The sequence below is a fragment of the Pteropus alecto genome, unplaced genomic scaffold (assembly GCF_000325575.1).
Source record: "Pteropus alecto unplaced genomic scaffold, ASM32557v1 scaffold206, whole genome shotgun sequence".
NCBI classification, from domain to species: domain Eukaryota; kingdom Metazoa; phylum Chordata; class Mammalia; order Chiroptera; family Pteropodidae; genus Pteropus; species Pteropus alecto.
This window is the reverse complement of record NW_006438906.1, coordinates 4,153,339-4,165,400: the sequence shown is the minus strand read 5'-3', so window position 1 is coordinate 4,165,400 and position 12,062 is coordinate 4,153,339. Positions and strand designations below refer to the sequence as shown.

Genomic DNA, 12,062 nt, shown 5'->3' with positions numbered 1-12,062 from the left:
ACAGTTTAGAGGGGAATGGATCTTTGTTGGCAAAGTCATTTCGGGGTAGCCGAAATGGAGGATGGGAATTGATTGTATGTGCATGTGTTGATTGATTGATTGACCAATTCATTTAGTGAATTAATCAATCAACAAATATTTTTTGAACGTGTCCTCCTACCAGGCACTTTCTGGGTCTGAGGTAACAAGAGTTAGGCCAGCTCCTACCATTTGTATGGCCTGTTGAAGTGTACCAGCGGAGATCCCCAGTTGGATCACTTCTCTCTCATAGCTGTATGGAGAATCCATCCTATACAGCCAAACTGCATCAACACCAGCACAGACAGCAGCCTTGGACTCCTCCTTCTCTCTTGTGCCTTGGGACATGCACATCCACAGCATGGCATACCCTCAGGAGGACAAATCTATAGAAAAGGCCTATATAGGCCTTGGGAGCACGCTCTGGGTCTTTGGGTAGGGAATTCTGGGATTCTACTAAGTCGATAATGAAGGCGCTATTTCCAGGTAGAAGCATCCTGTTGGTCCTGCAGACACCTTGCTTCATATACGGGTGCTCAGTTGGAGGAGCACCAGAGTGAGGACCTCTAATGTGCCTGGGTCCACTGCCCAGAGATAGGGCACAAAGGACAATGCTGTTAGGGCCTTTGTCTTGTATCTGGCCTCTGCGTCACAGTGGTTTTGCGCTGTGATGATGCTGAGCAATAACGTGCCAGATTTAGCTACTATTATTCAGGTTATGGTCCTTGTTCTGCAACTTTGTTTTGTTGGATGGTCTTGGTCCATTTCATTTATTAGGTTATTTACAACAGTTCCCCTGGACTCTAGAGGTTATAGGTTTGTGCTCTATTTCTCTTTTAACTGTCTTTCTCATTCTTTAATTGCAAGTCCTTTAAAAAATTATATATCTTCTTTTTCTTTTTCTTTTTTTTTTGATTGTGGTAAAATACACATAACATAAAATGTATCATCTTAACCGTTTTTAAATGTACAGTTCAGTGGCCTTAAGTACATTCAAGTTGTGCAACCAACACCACCATCCATCTCCAGAATGCTTTTTATTTTGCAAAACTGAAACCATATCCATTAAACAAGTCCCCATTCCCCTGTCCCTAGCTTCTGGCAACTACTATTCTGTCTCTATGAATTTGACTCTTCTAGGTACTTCAAAAATGTATGTCTTTTTGAATAATGATATACCTTGAATTAAAACTTTTTGTAAGAGATTTGTTTAGGATTTTAAAACTCACTCGCACTTCCTTTCTGCAAAATAGCTTCTCTTTATTGTGACCTCACACAACCACTATGACTGGGTTCGCTTGTCACCAGCATCTTTGTAGTTGAACTCCAAAGAAAGTAATCCCCAACCTTCCGTAAAAGTGACTGAAGGTTAACATGTGAAGTGAAACCAGCGAAGATAAAATTGGAAGTGTTCTTCACATTTTATTGCTCTCCTTACTCCCACAGTCTGTAAATGTTGGCTGAAAAATTGTGCCAAAATCAAAACAGACCTTCACAGAGATCCTAAAATTTTACCACTTGAATCATTCTCTTTTCTTGACATTATGCCTGATGCTCATTTTTCTCAGTGCCATGCTCGATCTGTCCTGAAGTCGAAGCAGAAATAGTTCGAAAATCCTTTTCGTATAGAATGGTTTGACCAGACTGGACTCCAAGAACTTTCCAAACTATGTTCTGCTGTGATTAGTGCTGACTTGAATGTTTTTTAGAATTCTTAATGCCTGGGCTTTAATCATTGGAAGTTCTTCTCATAGTCATAAATGAAACATTGACCTGCCTGAAATAACAGGGAACGAGGAAAAAACTTTTTTTATTTTTAAAAAGATAATTTCTGTGTTGGATTGGAGTCCCATGAAAATTTCACTTTTTTATGACCATTCACTCTGCAACATACAAAAAAAATCATGGTTGAAAGGTAATTCTATAGTATCAGTGTATTATTCATAATGACCACTGAATTTATATTGAACAAATATTGGAAATGTTACGGTTAATCAGTATTTGAATAACTGATGATAATTATTTTATACAAGAAGGTTGGTAAGCTAAAAATAAGAGGGAGGGAACGAGGAATAAAAAGAGAGAGAGACATGAACAGCAACTAACTCTAATGGTTGACATAGTTGCTGTAACTGAGCACGACAGTTGTTCTCAACTTCCTGGCAGTGAAAAGAGAAGCTCATTATTAGGAAGGAGAATGCCTACTAATTCCACAGGGACAAGGCACTGTGTTCCGAAAGGAATTTCTTTTGCAGGGACAATGAGTGATGTAGTTCGCAGCTTTTATGAAAAATGCAGAAGTAGATTTCATTTCTTCTTACTGAGAAGGCCAGTGAAAGTTGGGGGCAGTGACAAGGATATCAATTCTGCAAGGAGGCTAAAGTGGTCTGAGAATTTAATCTCCCAGTGCTGTACTTATGGATACAAGGCAGGATTTTAGTGTCTCATCCCCACATACCCTTTGCTGAGCCAGGCTTTGCTAAAAGCTGGACTGTACATGATTTGAAGTTGTGCCCTCTGACCAGAGCCTGGAAAATTTTAATCTCTGTTGCTGGTTAAGGCCAGATCCATTCCCTTTGGAAGGCAGACAAGCAGATGGTGGGGCTAACATTCTTTTGTGAAGACCAAGCAGCCTGGCCTGCGTACTCATCCAGGTGGAAGCCACCCCGTTGGTGGATGAAAATGAGCTGAGGAGGTACCAGAGAGCAGATCCAGGCTGGCAGGGGAAGCAGCCCGTTGATTGCTCCAGAGCATGGACAGATGCTCGACCGAGACTGCAGAGTTCCACCTACAGGGCACAGCAGAGGTGGGTTTAGCCTAGCCTAATAAGGAGCAGGTGTGACCAGCAGGCTTCCCAGCCAGAGGAGAAGCCCCTTGGGCTCCTGGGGTGCCCTAACCCTGAGAGGGGTTGCCAGAATGAATTAGCTGCAGAGTGTACCCCAAGTTCCACAATGAGATGATTTGTGTTTGTGATGGTTTCATATTGATTAGTGTTAGAGGACACCTGCCCAAAATAAAAATTTTGGCCTAAACATAGCTTAAGCCTCCTTCTTTACGATAAGTAGTTCAGTGTCAGGACCATTTCCATCCTGGGCTCCTCATTTATTATGGTGAAACAGTATCATGGTACATGTTTAGTTACTTGTCTTTTCACTTGCCACTGCCCAGTTATTGTGACCTATCAAAAGATCTGAGACCTGATGTGAAATATATACTGATACTAAGTAAATTAGTTGGGAAAACGAGTTTTTTTTTTTTTTTTTTGGTCAGGAAAAAACACATACCATCTCCTTCTGGGGATTTATTTTCCACTGTATCAACTATAAAATCACACTTAGCTATTTAGTCTGTGGCCTTTGTAGTTTTTAACAATAGAGGAAATTTCTAAAGGTTCTGGAACAGGTGGAAGTAGCATCTTTAAAAAAGTTGGGTATTTTTATTGTGGTCTTTGTATCACTTTGACGAGACTCATTTTAGGGATCTCTGTGCGTGGAGATGACATATCAGTGTAGGAGAATAGTTGGAGCGTTGACATCTCAGGGGAAATTACAAGCAAGAATTATGTCAGGTGTCATAAAATCTTTCCATGGGTTGGTGAAATAGCTGAGGTTGGTCGGGGTTGTGACCAGCTGGAGATACGCCCCCAAACCCCTGGGGGCGATGTCACTTAGTTCGCCCTGACTGTTGCCAGGAAAATATGCTAGCCCCGTTTGGTGGACCTTCTGTTTTTCGTTTTTTGTTTTTTTAAAGAAAATATGTGATTAAGATTTCTAAAATGTGAAATCTTCCCATTTTGGAAAGTTAGTGGCCAATAAGAAAATACCGAAAAATAAAAGACCCTGTATTGTCTAGATCCAGGCAATATGCTGTCTCCATGACTTCTGGTCAACCAGTTGGTAAGGTGTATACACTGGATCATCTGTAGGCTGGGATCCAATCTTAAATCTGTGTGGGAGGCTATTATTTAAGTTAAATGAAACCTACATTTTTCCCGCTGAAGACTGATGTATTTTATGCAGAAAGCCAACGTTATGGTCTTTTTATGTAATTAATTTTTCTGGTCATAAATTGTAGTATTTCTTGTTGAGAACCACCTTGTTGATAGAGATAAGAAAAAGCTATATAAATACTATGAAAACCTGAGTATAACTTTTTCTTTATAATATTTTGCTGAAATTTTCTTGTCATTTGTTTACCGAAGGGAACTGAGACCTTATCAAGTTCAAATTTCTTCTTTCACAGATGTGGGCACTGGAGTCAGGGTGAGATCAAACTTACTGTTTCGTTAGTGACAAAATCTACTAGGCTCAAATCTTGGTCTTCTGCTCATTGTTAATAATAATTAGCATTAATCGAGGTCCTCATTTGTGCTAGGACAGTTTTCTAATTTTTCCAACGACCACATGAGGCAATTACTGTTGTTACTCCATTTTATAGACAAGGAAACTGAGGCGTAGGGGCTTGCCCCAGGTCACATAGCGAGTAAGAGGTGAAGCTGGTGGAGTGTGTTATTCTCTCACACTACACTTGAATTCTTAAATTCTTAGGTTATTTGGGCTATTCTAGGAAGCTGCAGTTCTCTGGCATTGTAGAAGAATCCGAAGATTTTTCATTTATCTTCTATTATAGCTCTCTTTAGGTATAACACATGAGAGCATTCTGTAAAATGTCCTCATTCCTTTTCATTGACTGTTGTTTTTAGGCTGTGATTATTTGTGGAGGCCCTTTTAGCAGAAATTTTAGAAATGATTCCTTATCGAAGGTGCAAGATTTACAAGTCCACAGCCCTAGTGGCATGGTACAGTGGCTATCAGCTCAGAAATCAAAAGAAGGTAGATCTGGGTTCCAATCCTGTTCTGGCAACTGTGTGACCTCAGGGAAGTGACCTGGCATGGTTGGGCCTCAGCTTCCTCTTTGGAAAAGTGGGAACAATCACAGTGCTCTTCTGGTAGCATCATTCCTTTAAGGGAGACAATGCGTGAATGCCCCAGTGCCTGGCACATGGTTAGCATTCCATAAATGGGGATTGCTGGTGCTACTTCTAATGCCAATGGCCAGAAGGAAGGTGGAAGTGGTGGTGCTAACCAGTGTGCGCTAACAGACTGTTTGAATTCAGGTTTTGGGCATCCTTACTTGGTATTCTCTACGTTCTTGTCTCCACCGTGGGGTGGTGTACACTCTCGCAAGAATGGAGCAATATATGGAGAAATTCCTATTTTGAATCCTGCTTTGGTCCACCATGGATTGACTTCCAAATCTCTTTCTCAGCATTTTGCTGAGAAACTGAAGTTTCTTAGTTGTGGACTCAGGGAACAAGGATAATTTTTTAAAAAAGGATTATCATATTCCCTATGATGAGAATCTTATGGCAGACAGGACCCCATCAGAGCTGAAATGCCTCACTCCATGGCTGTAAGCCTAGGCACGTATCGTAATCTCTTGTGGCGTCTGAGTTTTATTTATGTTTATTTATTTATTTGGTGGTGGGGGTCAGGGTGGGCAGGGTAGTGGGAAGTGATTCCATTTTGAAGAGTAGCCATTAGAAATATTCACTGCTGTTTCTGTTTCTTTTTGGTTTATTGCCAAAGTACAGTTCAGTATAAGCTAAAGGGAAATTTTGCTTTAGAGCAGTATTGCTGTTAAGCTAATACGAAGAAAAGATGCATTAGAAACCACTCTTTGTTGCATTAGAAACCACTCTGTTACTTGGGCAGATTACCTGGAGGAATTATTTGATAGGTTGTTAAAGCCAATATGGAATCTTTTAAAATGGGATGAGCACCCTTTCCAGGAACCTGTAATTCAAAAACAGTTCTGTGAACTTTTCCTAAAATTACCACTTCTCTCTTCATTTTCCAAAAGCCATTGATATTCTTTTTGTTAAGCCTAAGGAAAAGAAATTTTCTTTACCATCAAGAAAATGTCTTAATGAAGGTCCTAGATGTCAAGTTGAGACTGGAGAAGCTTTGGTGACAATATAATGGCAGATAGAAGGGACTTTGTTTATATCCGAATTCTTTTTCTCTTGACTTTCCGATCTCTCTTCAAGGCTGACCTCCATTTAAACTTTCGCTGACCTGTCCAATCAGATATTGTCATACCTTCCACTGTCTGTTTACCGTCCAGGTGCTGGTATCTCTGCTTGGAACCTTCTCTTTTTTGCTCAACAGATACTGTCCCCAGAGGGGATCACCTCTTTCAAGGTCAAGAACCATGGATCTGAAGATTCTTGAAGGCCATTTCTACCCTTAACATCCCTGAGACTGAGGAGTTCAGTGGCAAATAAATGCTCATTTTTATAAAAACAAATAAACAAGTACAGTAGTTGATTTGAACATGTTGTATGCTTGTAATCTAAATTTGCTTCTAGATTAGACAAATTCTGCTTTCAAAATTAGCTTTCCATCCTCTTCTGTTATTGTCTTTATGTTGTTTCCTTGTTTTCTACATGATGAATGAAGTCATTTTCTATTATCACAGTCCTCATTTAGTATTTATTGTACATGCGTATGTGTGTATGTGTCTGGTCTTTCCAGGAGAATAATAAAAACTCCAGGTGGAGGATGCCTGGATCTGTTTGACTGCTTTAAGTCAGCCGGCATTCCGTGAGCATCACCACTGTGCTAGAGGTGGAGATGCAGTGAGATGAATAAGACTGCTCCATTTGAGGAGTGAACAGTTCAGTTGGGGAATCAGATGGGTTCATAGAAAAATAAGGTGGTAGGTACAAAAAACACTTCCATTTCTTCTAATTCTTAATTACAAAGTTAAGAAGTACAATAAGTGCTAAAACAAACAAACAAACAAACAAACAAAAAAAGCTTGCCAACTGATGGAATTAAAATGTTCTGATTGGAAAAAGCCTTCTTGGTGTTGTGTACAAATCAAGCAATGTTTCACATATTGTAGGGACCCAGAATAGATTTAGGCAAATTCATTGAGAAGGCAGTAGATAGTGGTCTTAGGATATAGTAAAAATGAAAAACAACAATAAAAAACAGCACTCATAATAATATGAGGTCTAAGCAAGAGTCCCATATATGGATGTGAGAATAGAGGAAGACATATTTGGTCAAAACAGGATGGTTGATGGCCAACAATAATTCCAGAAAGATTGCTGATGGAGAGGTGGGAGGCAAAGGAAGTAAATGAGAGAAATTCTTAAGGAGTATCAAATTAAATCCAACTTCATCAAATCCAAATTCTCCTTGTCACTATTTGAAGGCTGAGGGTTTGCCTGAAAGAGAATGAAGGCAACATCTGCAGGTTAGAGGGGCAAAAGCTTAGGTTTCCATGAAGAACCAAAGTTCTGCTGAACTCATATGAGATTCTTATCAGGCACTGGGACATGGACTCTGGGGGGTTGGCTTGTGCCTTTAAATCCCTGGAGCCTAACCTTTCCAGTGGGCATAGGTTAGAGGAGTTAGGGGTTGTCATGGAGAGAAAGCTTTTGAGAAAGGCCTGTGCCAAAATTCTGGGCCTTCCCACTGCTTCTTCGGAAATGAAACTCTTCTTAGAGATGTGTTTTATTAAGCAAAGCTCGATTCAGGCAAGAGCCCTCAGAGTTTGACAACACTTTGACCAGAGTGATGGGAAGTGGTTTTCAGGGGAGAAAGCCTGCCACACTGCCTGTCGGTGTGTCTTTTCCTTGTCTGCCCTGGCCTGGCACTTCCTCTCCTCACTGACCCTCTTCTGAGCAGTGGCAGTGAGATGGGAGAACTCCAAAGGCCTGGCGTTGTCGGGATCCTCCTAGAGGAATGTGGACATCACCAGTAGGGGGCAGTCCAGCATGTTCCTTAGTCTTTTGGTTCCTGTCCAGAGGCTCTGGGGCAGGGAGCAGAAGAAGGCTTTTAGACTTTTGCCTTTTGGGTGATCTAGGAAACTATGACTTGAGCCCAGGTATATTTGTCCGCTGAGTAACTGAGAAGCCCTGGAGTGCAGCTTCCCTGCAGTCATTTCACTACTATGGCTTTCTTTGTCTCCTTCTCTCTCTCCCTCCCTCCCTCTCCCTCTCCCTCCCTCCCTCCTTCCCTTTCCTTTTTCTTTCCTTCCTTCCTCATAAATCTTTACAATGAAAAAAAAATATATATATAAGGACATAACAGTAACTTCATGGTTTATATTCGGAACTGATGCTTTAACATTTTTGTCTTTTTCGTTACAAGTTTTTTTCTAATTAAATACTTTAGTAGTTTAATAGATTAGTAGTTTAATAGAATACTTGAACAGTTTTAAGTTTCTCTGTCCCAGATCCATTCTTTCCCAAGGTGACTTTGCTTACAATCTTTTTATACTTTACATATGTCCTTGACTATGAACATTGTGTGGTTGTTTTCTGTGTATATTTAAAAGTTTGCCTAAATTGTTTTATATGTATATATTAGTATGCAATTTGGGTTATTTTTCTTTCTCATTTATAATGAAGATCTCTTTCTACTCAAATATGAAGATCTGATTCAATCCAACTTGTATATTTATAATATACCTTATTTTTTCTGTTTCTCTTTTTTTAAGTTAAATTTATTGAGGTAACATTGGTTAATAACATAAAGATTTCAGGTGTAAAACATTATAATTCAGTATCTGTATACTCTATTGCATGCTCACCACCCAAAATCTAGTTTCCTTCTAGATTGCCATATATTTGACCCCCTTTATTCAATTCTCCTTCCTCCATCCCCCTTCCCCTCTGGTAACCACCATTCTGTTTGTGTCTATGGTTTTGTTTTGTTAGTTCGTTTGTTACTTTTTTATTTTATATTCCATATATGAGAAAATCATGTGGTTTTTGTCCTTTCTGTCTGATTTATTCCACTTGGCATAATACCCTCAAGATCCATCCATGTTGTCAAAAATGGCAATACTTTATCTTTTTTATGGCTGAGTGGTTTCTTTATTGATGGATACCTAGGTTCTTCCCAACTTTTGATTTTGACTGTAAATATAATGAATATTCTTGTATATGTCTCCGTGTGTGTGCATGCGTGAGAATTTCTTTCAGGGGAATATCTGGAAATGGAATTGCTGGGCCACAAAGTATGCCAATTTGTAATTTTCCAGGATATGGGCAAACTGCTCTTCAAAGTAGTTATACCACTTTACACTCCTTCCAACAATGTAAGAGAAACTCCCCACATCCTCAGAAATGTTTTATATTGTTAGACTTTAAACATTTTGTCAATATAGTGGGAGAGGAATGGTATGCCATTATTTAATTTGCATTTCAGATTCCTGTGGGGTGAGCAGCTTTTCATATGTTTCTCAGCCATTGATGTTTTCCCTGTGTGAATTGTCTGTTACTAACTTTATTGGCTTCCTTTCTAGTCTAAGGAGAGTTTCTTATGGGGTAGATTTCATGATCAGTTTATAATCAGCAGCTATCTTGTGGGCATCTCTGAAGATGGCAACTTATGAAGGGGAGTTCTTGGCGTCTGGGGGGACACTTGCCAACCTTTTGATTTGCAAAATCTGTTGATTTTGATTTGATTTGAAAAATGTGTTATTTTTTCCATTTTGACCAAGAGAAAAATTATTATTTATTTAGAACATTCCTGCCTCTACAGTGGAAGAGTATTCTCTAGTGACCATTTTTCATAATTTCATATGGTTCTTTTGCAATTTTAGAACCAATTACATATGGTTCTTTTGCAAATTTTATATGCTGTGATGCATATTAAGAGGTTGTGAGGTTTTTAGCAATATCTCCTGTCTAGTCTTAGATTGAAGAACAGTTATGCTTTGCTTAATGTCTGACTTATTTTTATCTTGTGAACACTGAATTTACTACTGACTATACGATGGTGACTAGAAAGCTTAGAATTAAGCTTGTGGCTTTTTCCTAACGAGTACATGCATTTTAAAACCTAATTCCTAGCTCTGTTGATGTCTCTACCCTTGCTTTTCTTTCTTCTTTGCTTTCCATTTTTTATTTATGCTAGTTTGTTGTATTTTTTTGAGTACAACTGAGGAGTTTATAAATTAAAAGTCTGATGAAAAATGAAATAAAAATAAGGGCATAAATAAGTAAAAGAAATGTTAAAGAAATATGCTTTGTGCCAAAAACATTGAGTAAGGAGTGTCAAGCCCCCATCATAAGCATGGAGGATTCAGGCAGAGAGCTGATGTTTTCTGAACAGTGACAGCCACCATGCTAGCTCAGCTGTAAAGAGTGGACAGGCTTCTCTGGAAGTTTTGATTGTGACCCCAAAGGAAACCTTACCCACATTATTTACCTTTTTTTGCTGCAGTTGCATGAAAAAAGCATTAAAATTTAGGACTTTCTGGAATGCAGTTTTTATTTGGAGATAATTAAGAAGAAGGAGGTCACTGAGGTTTCTACTGAAAGTGTTAGTGGAATGAAAATCTTGGAAAAATGTATCTAAAGTGAGATAATTTGAAACATTTCATAAAAACCCTTGATGTTGAAAATTGTTTGAGCATTAGGTTGGAGTCTTAAAATGTTTCCTCCTGTGTGTGGTAGATGGAGATAACGGAATGCATCCTTCCTGCAAATCTATTAAGTGCCAGGCCCAGGTATTAGGGAGAACCAAGATCTTTGTGTGAGAGATGCCTTTCTATCTTGGACTTTGCATTTTTATGTAACTGAGGACAGTGTTTATGCGGGTCCTTTTAAAAATATTTTTTTCTGGTGTAATTTTGTTCCTGCAGAGCACTTACTTATTTTTTAAAATTTATTTTCTAAAGATGGGTGTCCCAACTCTTACCATAAATTTTTGTCATTTTTTGCAGGGGGCGGGGGAGGATTAAGTAGAAGAGACCTATAGATGCTTTATCTTCTCCTCCAATGGTTACTTTTTTTTTTCTATTTTAAAGCTTGTTGGTAACAACAAGGTTATATATTAGTTTTTAGTGTCTTAATTGGAATGCTATATATCTTAAATTTTTTGAAATGGAAAAGGAAAAATCTATCCTAGCACAACTTCCTATAAGTGCCTTTGGAACTCCAAATGTTGATCAACCATCCATGCATCCATCCATCTGTCCTTCATCCACTGAATACCTATCTTGTGCAAGGTACTTTACTGGATGCTGTGGTCTTTATTAAGAGGTTGTGATCTAAGAAAAGTGGATAGACAGGTTCTCAATTATGGCACAAGGAAATATCATGGTGGCAGTTCTAATGGCTGTGTGTTTTTAGTACTTGGAATTTTCTTGGTTTCGGATGACAGAAATTTAGATTAAACTTCTGTTAGTGACAGCTAACCTCAGAGATGGCAGGAGTCAAAGGCTCACGTGACATTTTCAGGGATCTGTCTCTCTTCGTACCTCTTAGCTCTCTTCTGCATGCTAGCATTAGTCTTGGGCGGTCTCTTTCCTTGTGGAAGAATAATTTCCTATGGAAGCGCTAGGCCTGTGTAATCTTTCAAATATGATTCCAGAGAAAGAAGGAGACTCCTTCTGTCCCAGCATTCATCTATTTAATTTTAGGAAAGATTCTCACTGGTCTAGTTGAGGTCACATGTACATCTCAAAGCCAGTCATCATGGTATTCTCTGTCCATCCCGAGTCAACAGTTTACTCCTGTATTTGAGGGTGGGGGAAGAGGAGAGTTCCTACTGAGAGTGCACTAGGGCCATGTGGGGTTTGTGAAATGTGCTTCCTGGAAGGAAAAATTGATGTTATTATTGACAAAAGCAGAAAGACTTCATATGCTGGGCCACGAAAAGAGAAAGTAGGAAAGAAAGGAAGAAGGGAGAGAAAAAGAAAGAGAAAGGGTCGGGGGAATCCGCTTCAGCATTTTAGGAGGTAAAAGGAGAGAGTAAATGGTTCTCTTGGAATGTAAGAAAAAATGTGTTTTGTCTTGCGTGTGATGATGCCAGCATCCCTGTGGCTGTCACCATGAGGGTGAAATGCCTTTGGACCTAGAGAATTCGTTTCCAAGTTATTTCCACCTCTGTGCATAGGAGATACCATGAAAGAGGAGACAAACTGAAATTGTTAGTTGAAAGAGCGACAAAAGAAAAATGAAAAATGAAACCTGGCGAACCTGTCATTGACCATAAAACCTGCTCAATCATGTTTTC

At 39.1% G+C, this 12,062-nt stretch overlaps 1 protein-coding gene across 9 annotated transcripts in view; it reads left to right on the top strand.

The window, feature by feature from the left end:
* The window catches only part of NTRK2 (neurotrophic receptor tyrosine kinase 2), a 318,904-nt gene that overhangs the window by 17,597 nt on the left and 289,245 nt on the right, over window positions 1-12,062 (top strand). The window lies entirely within an intron of this gene.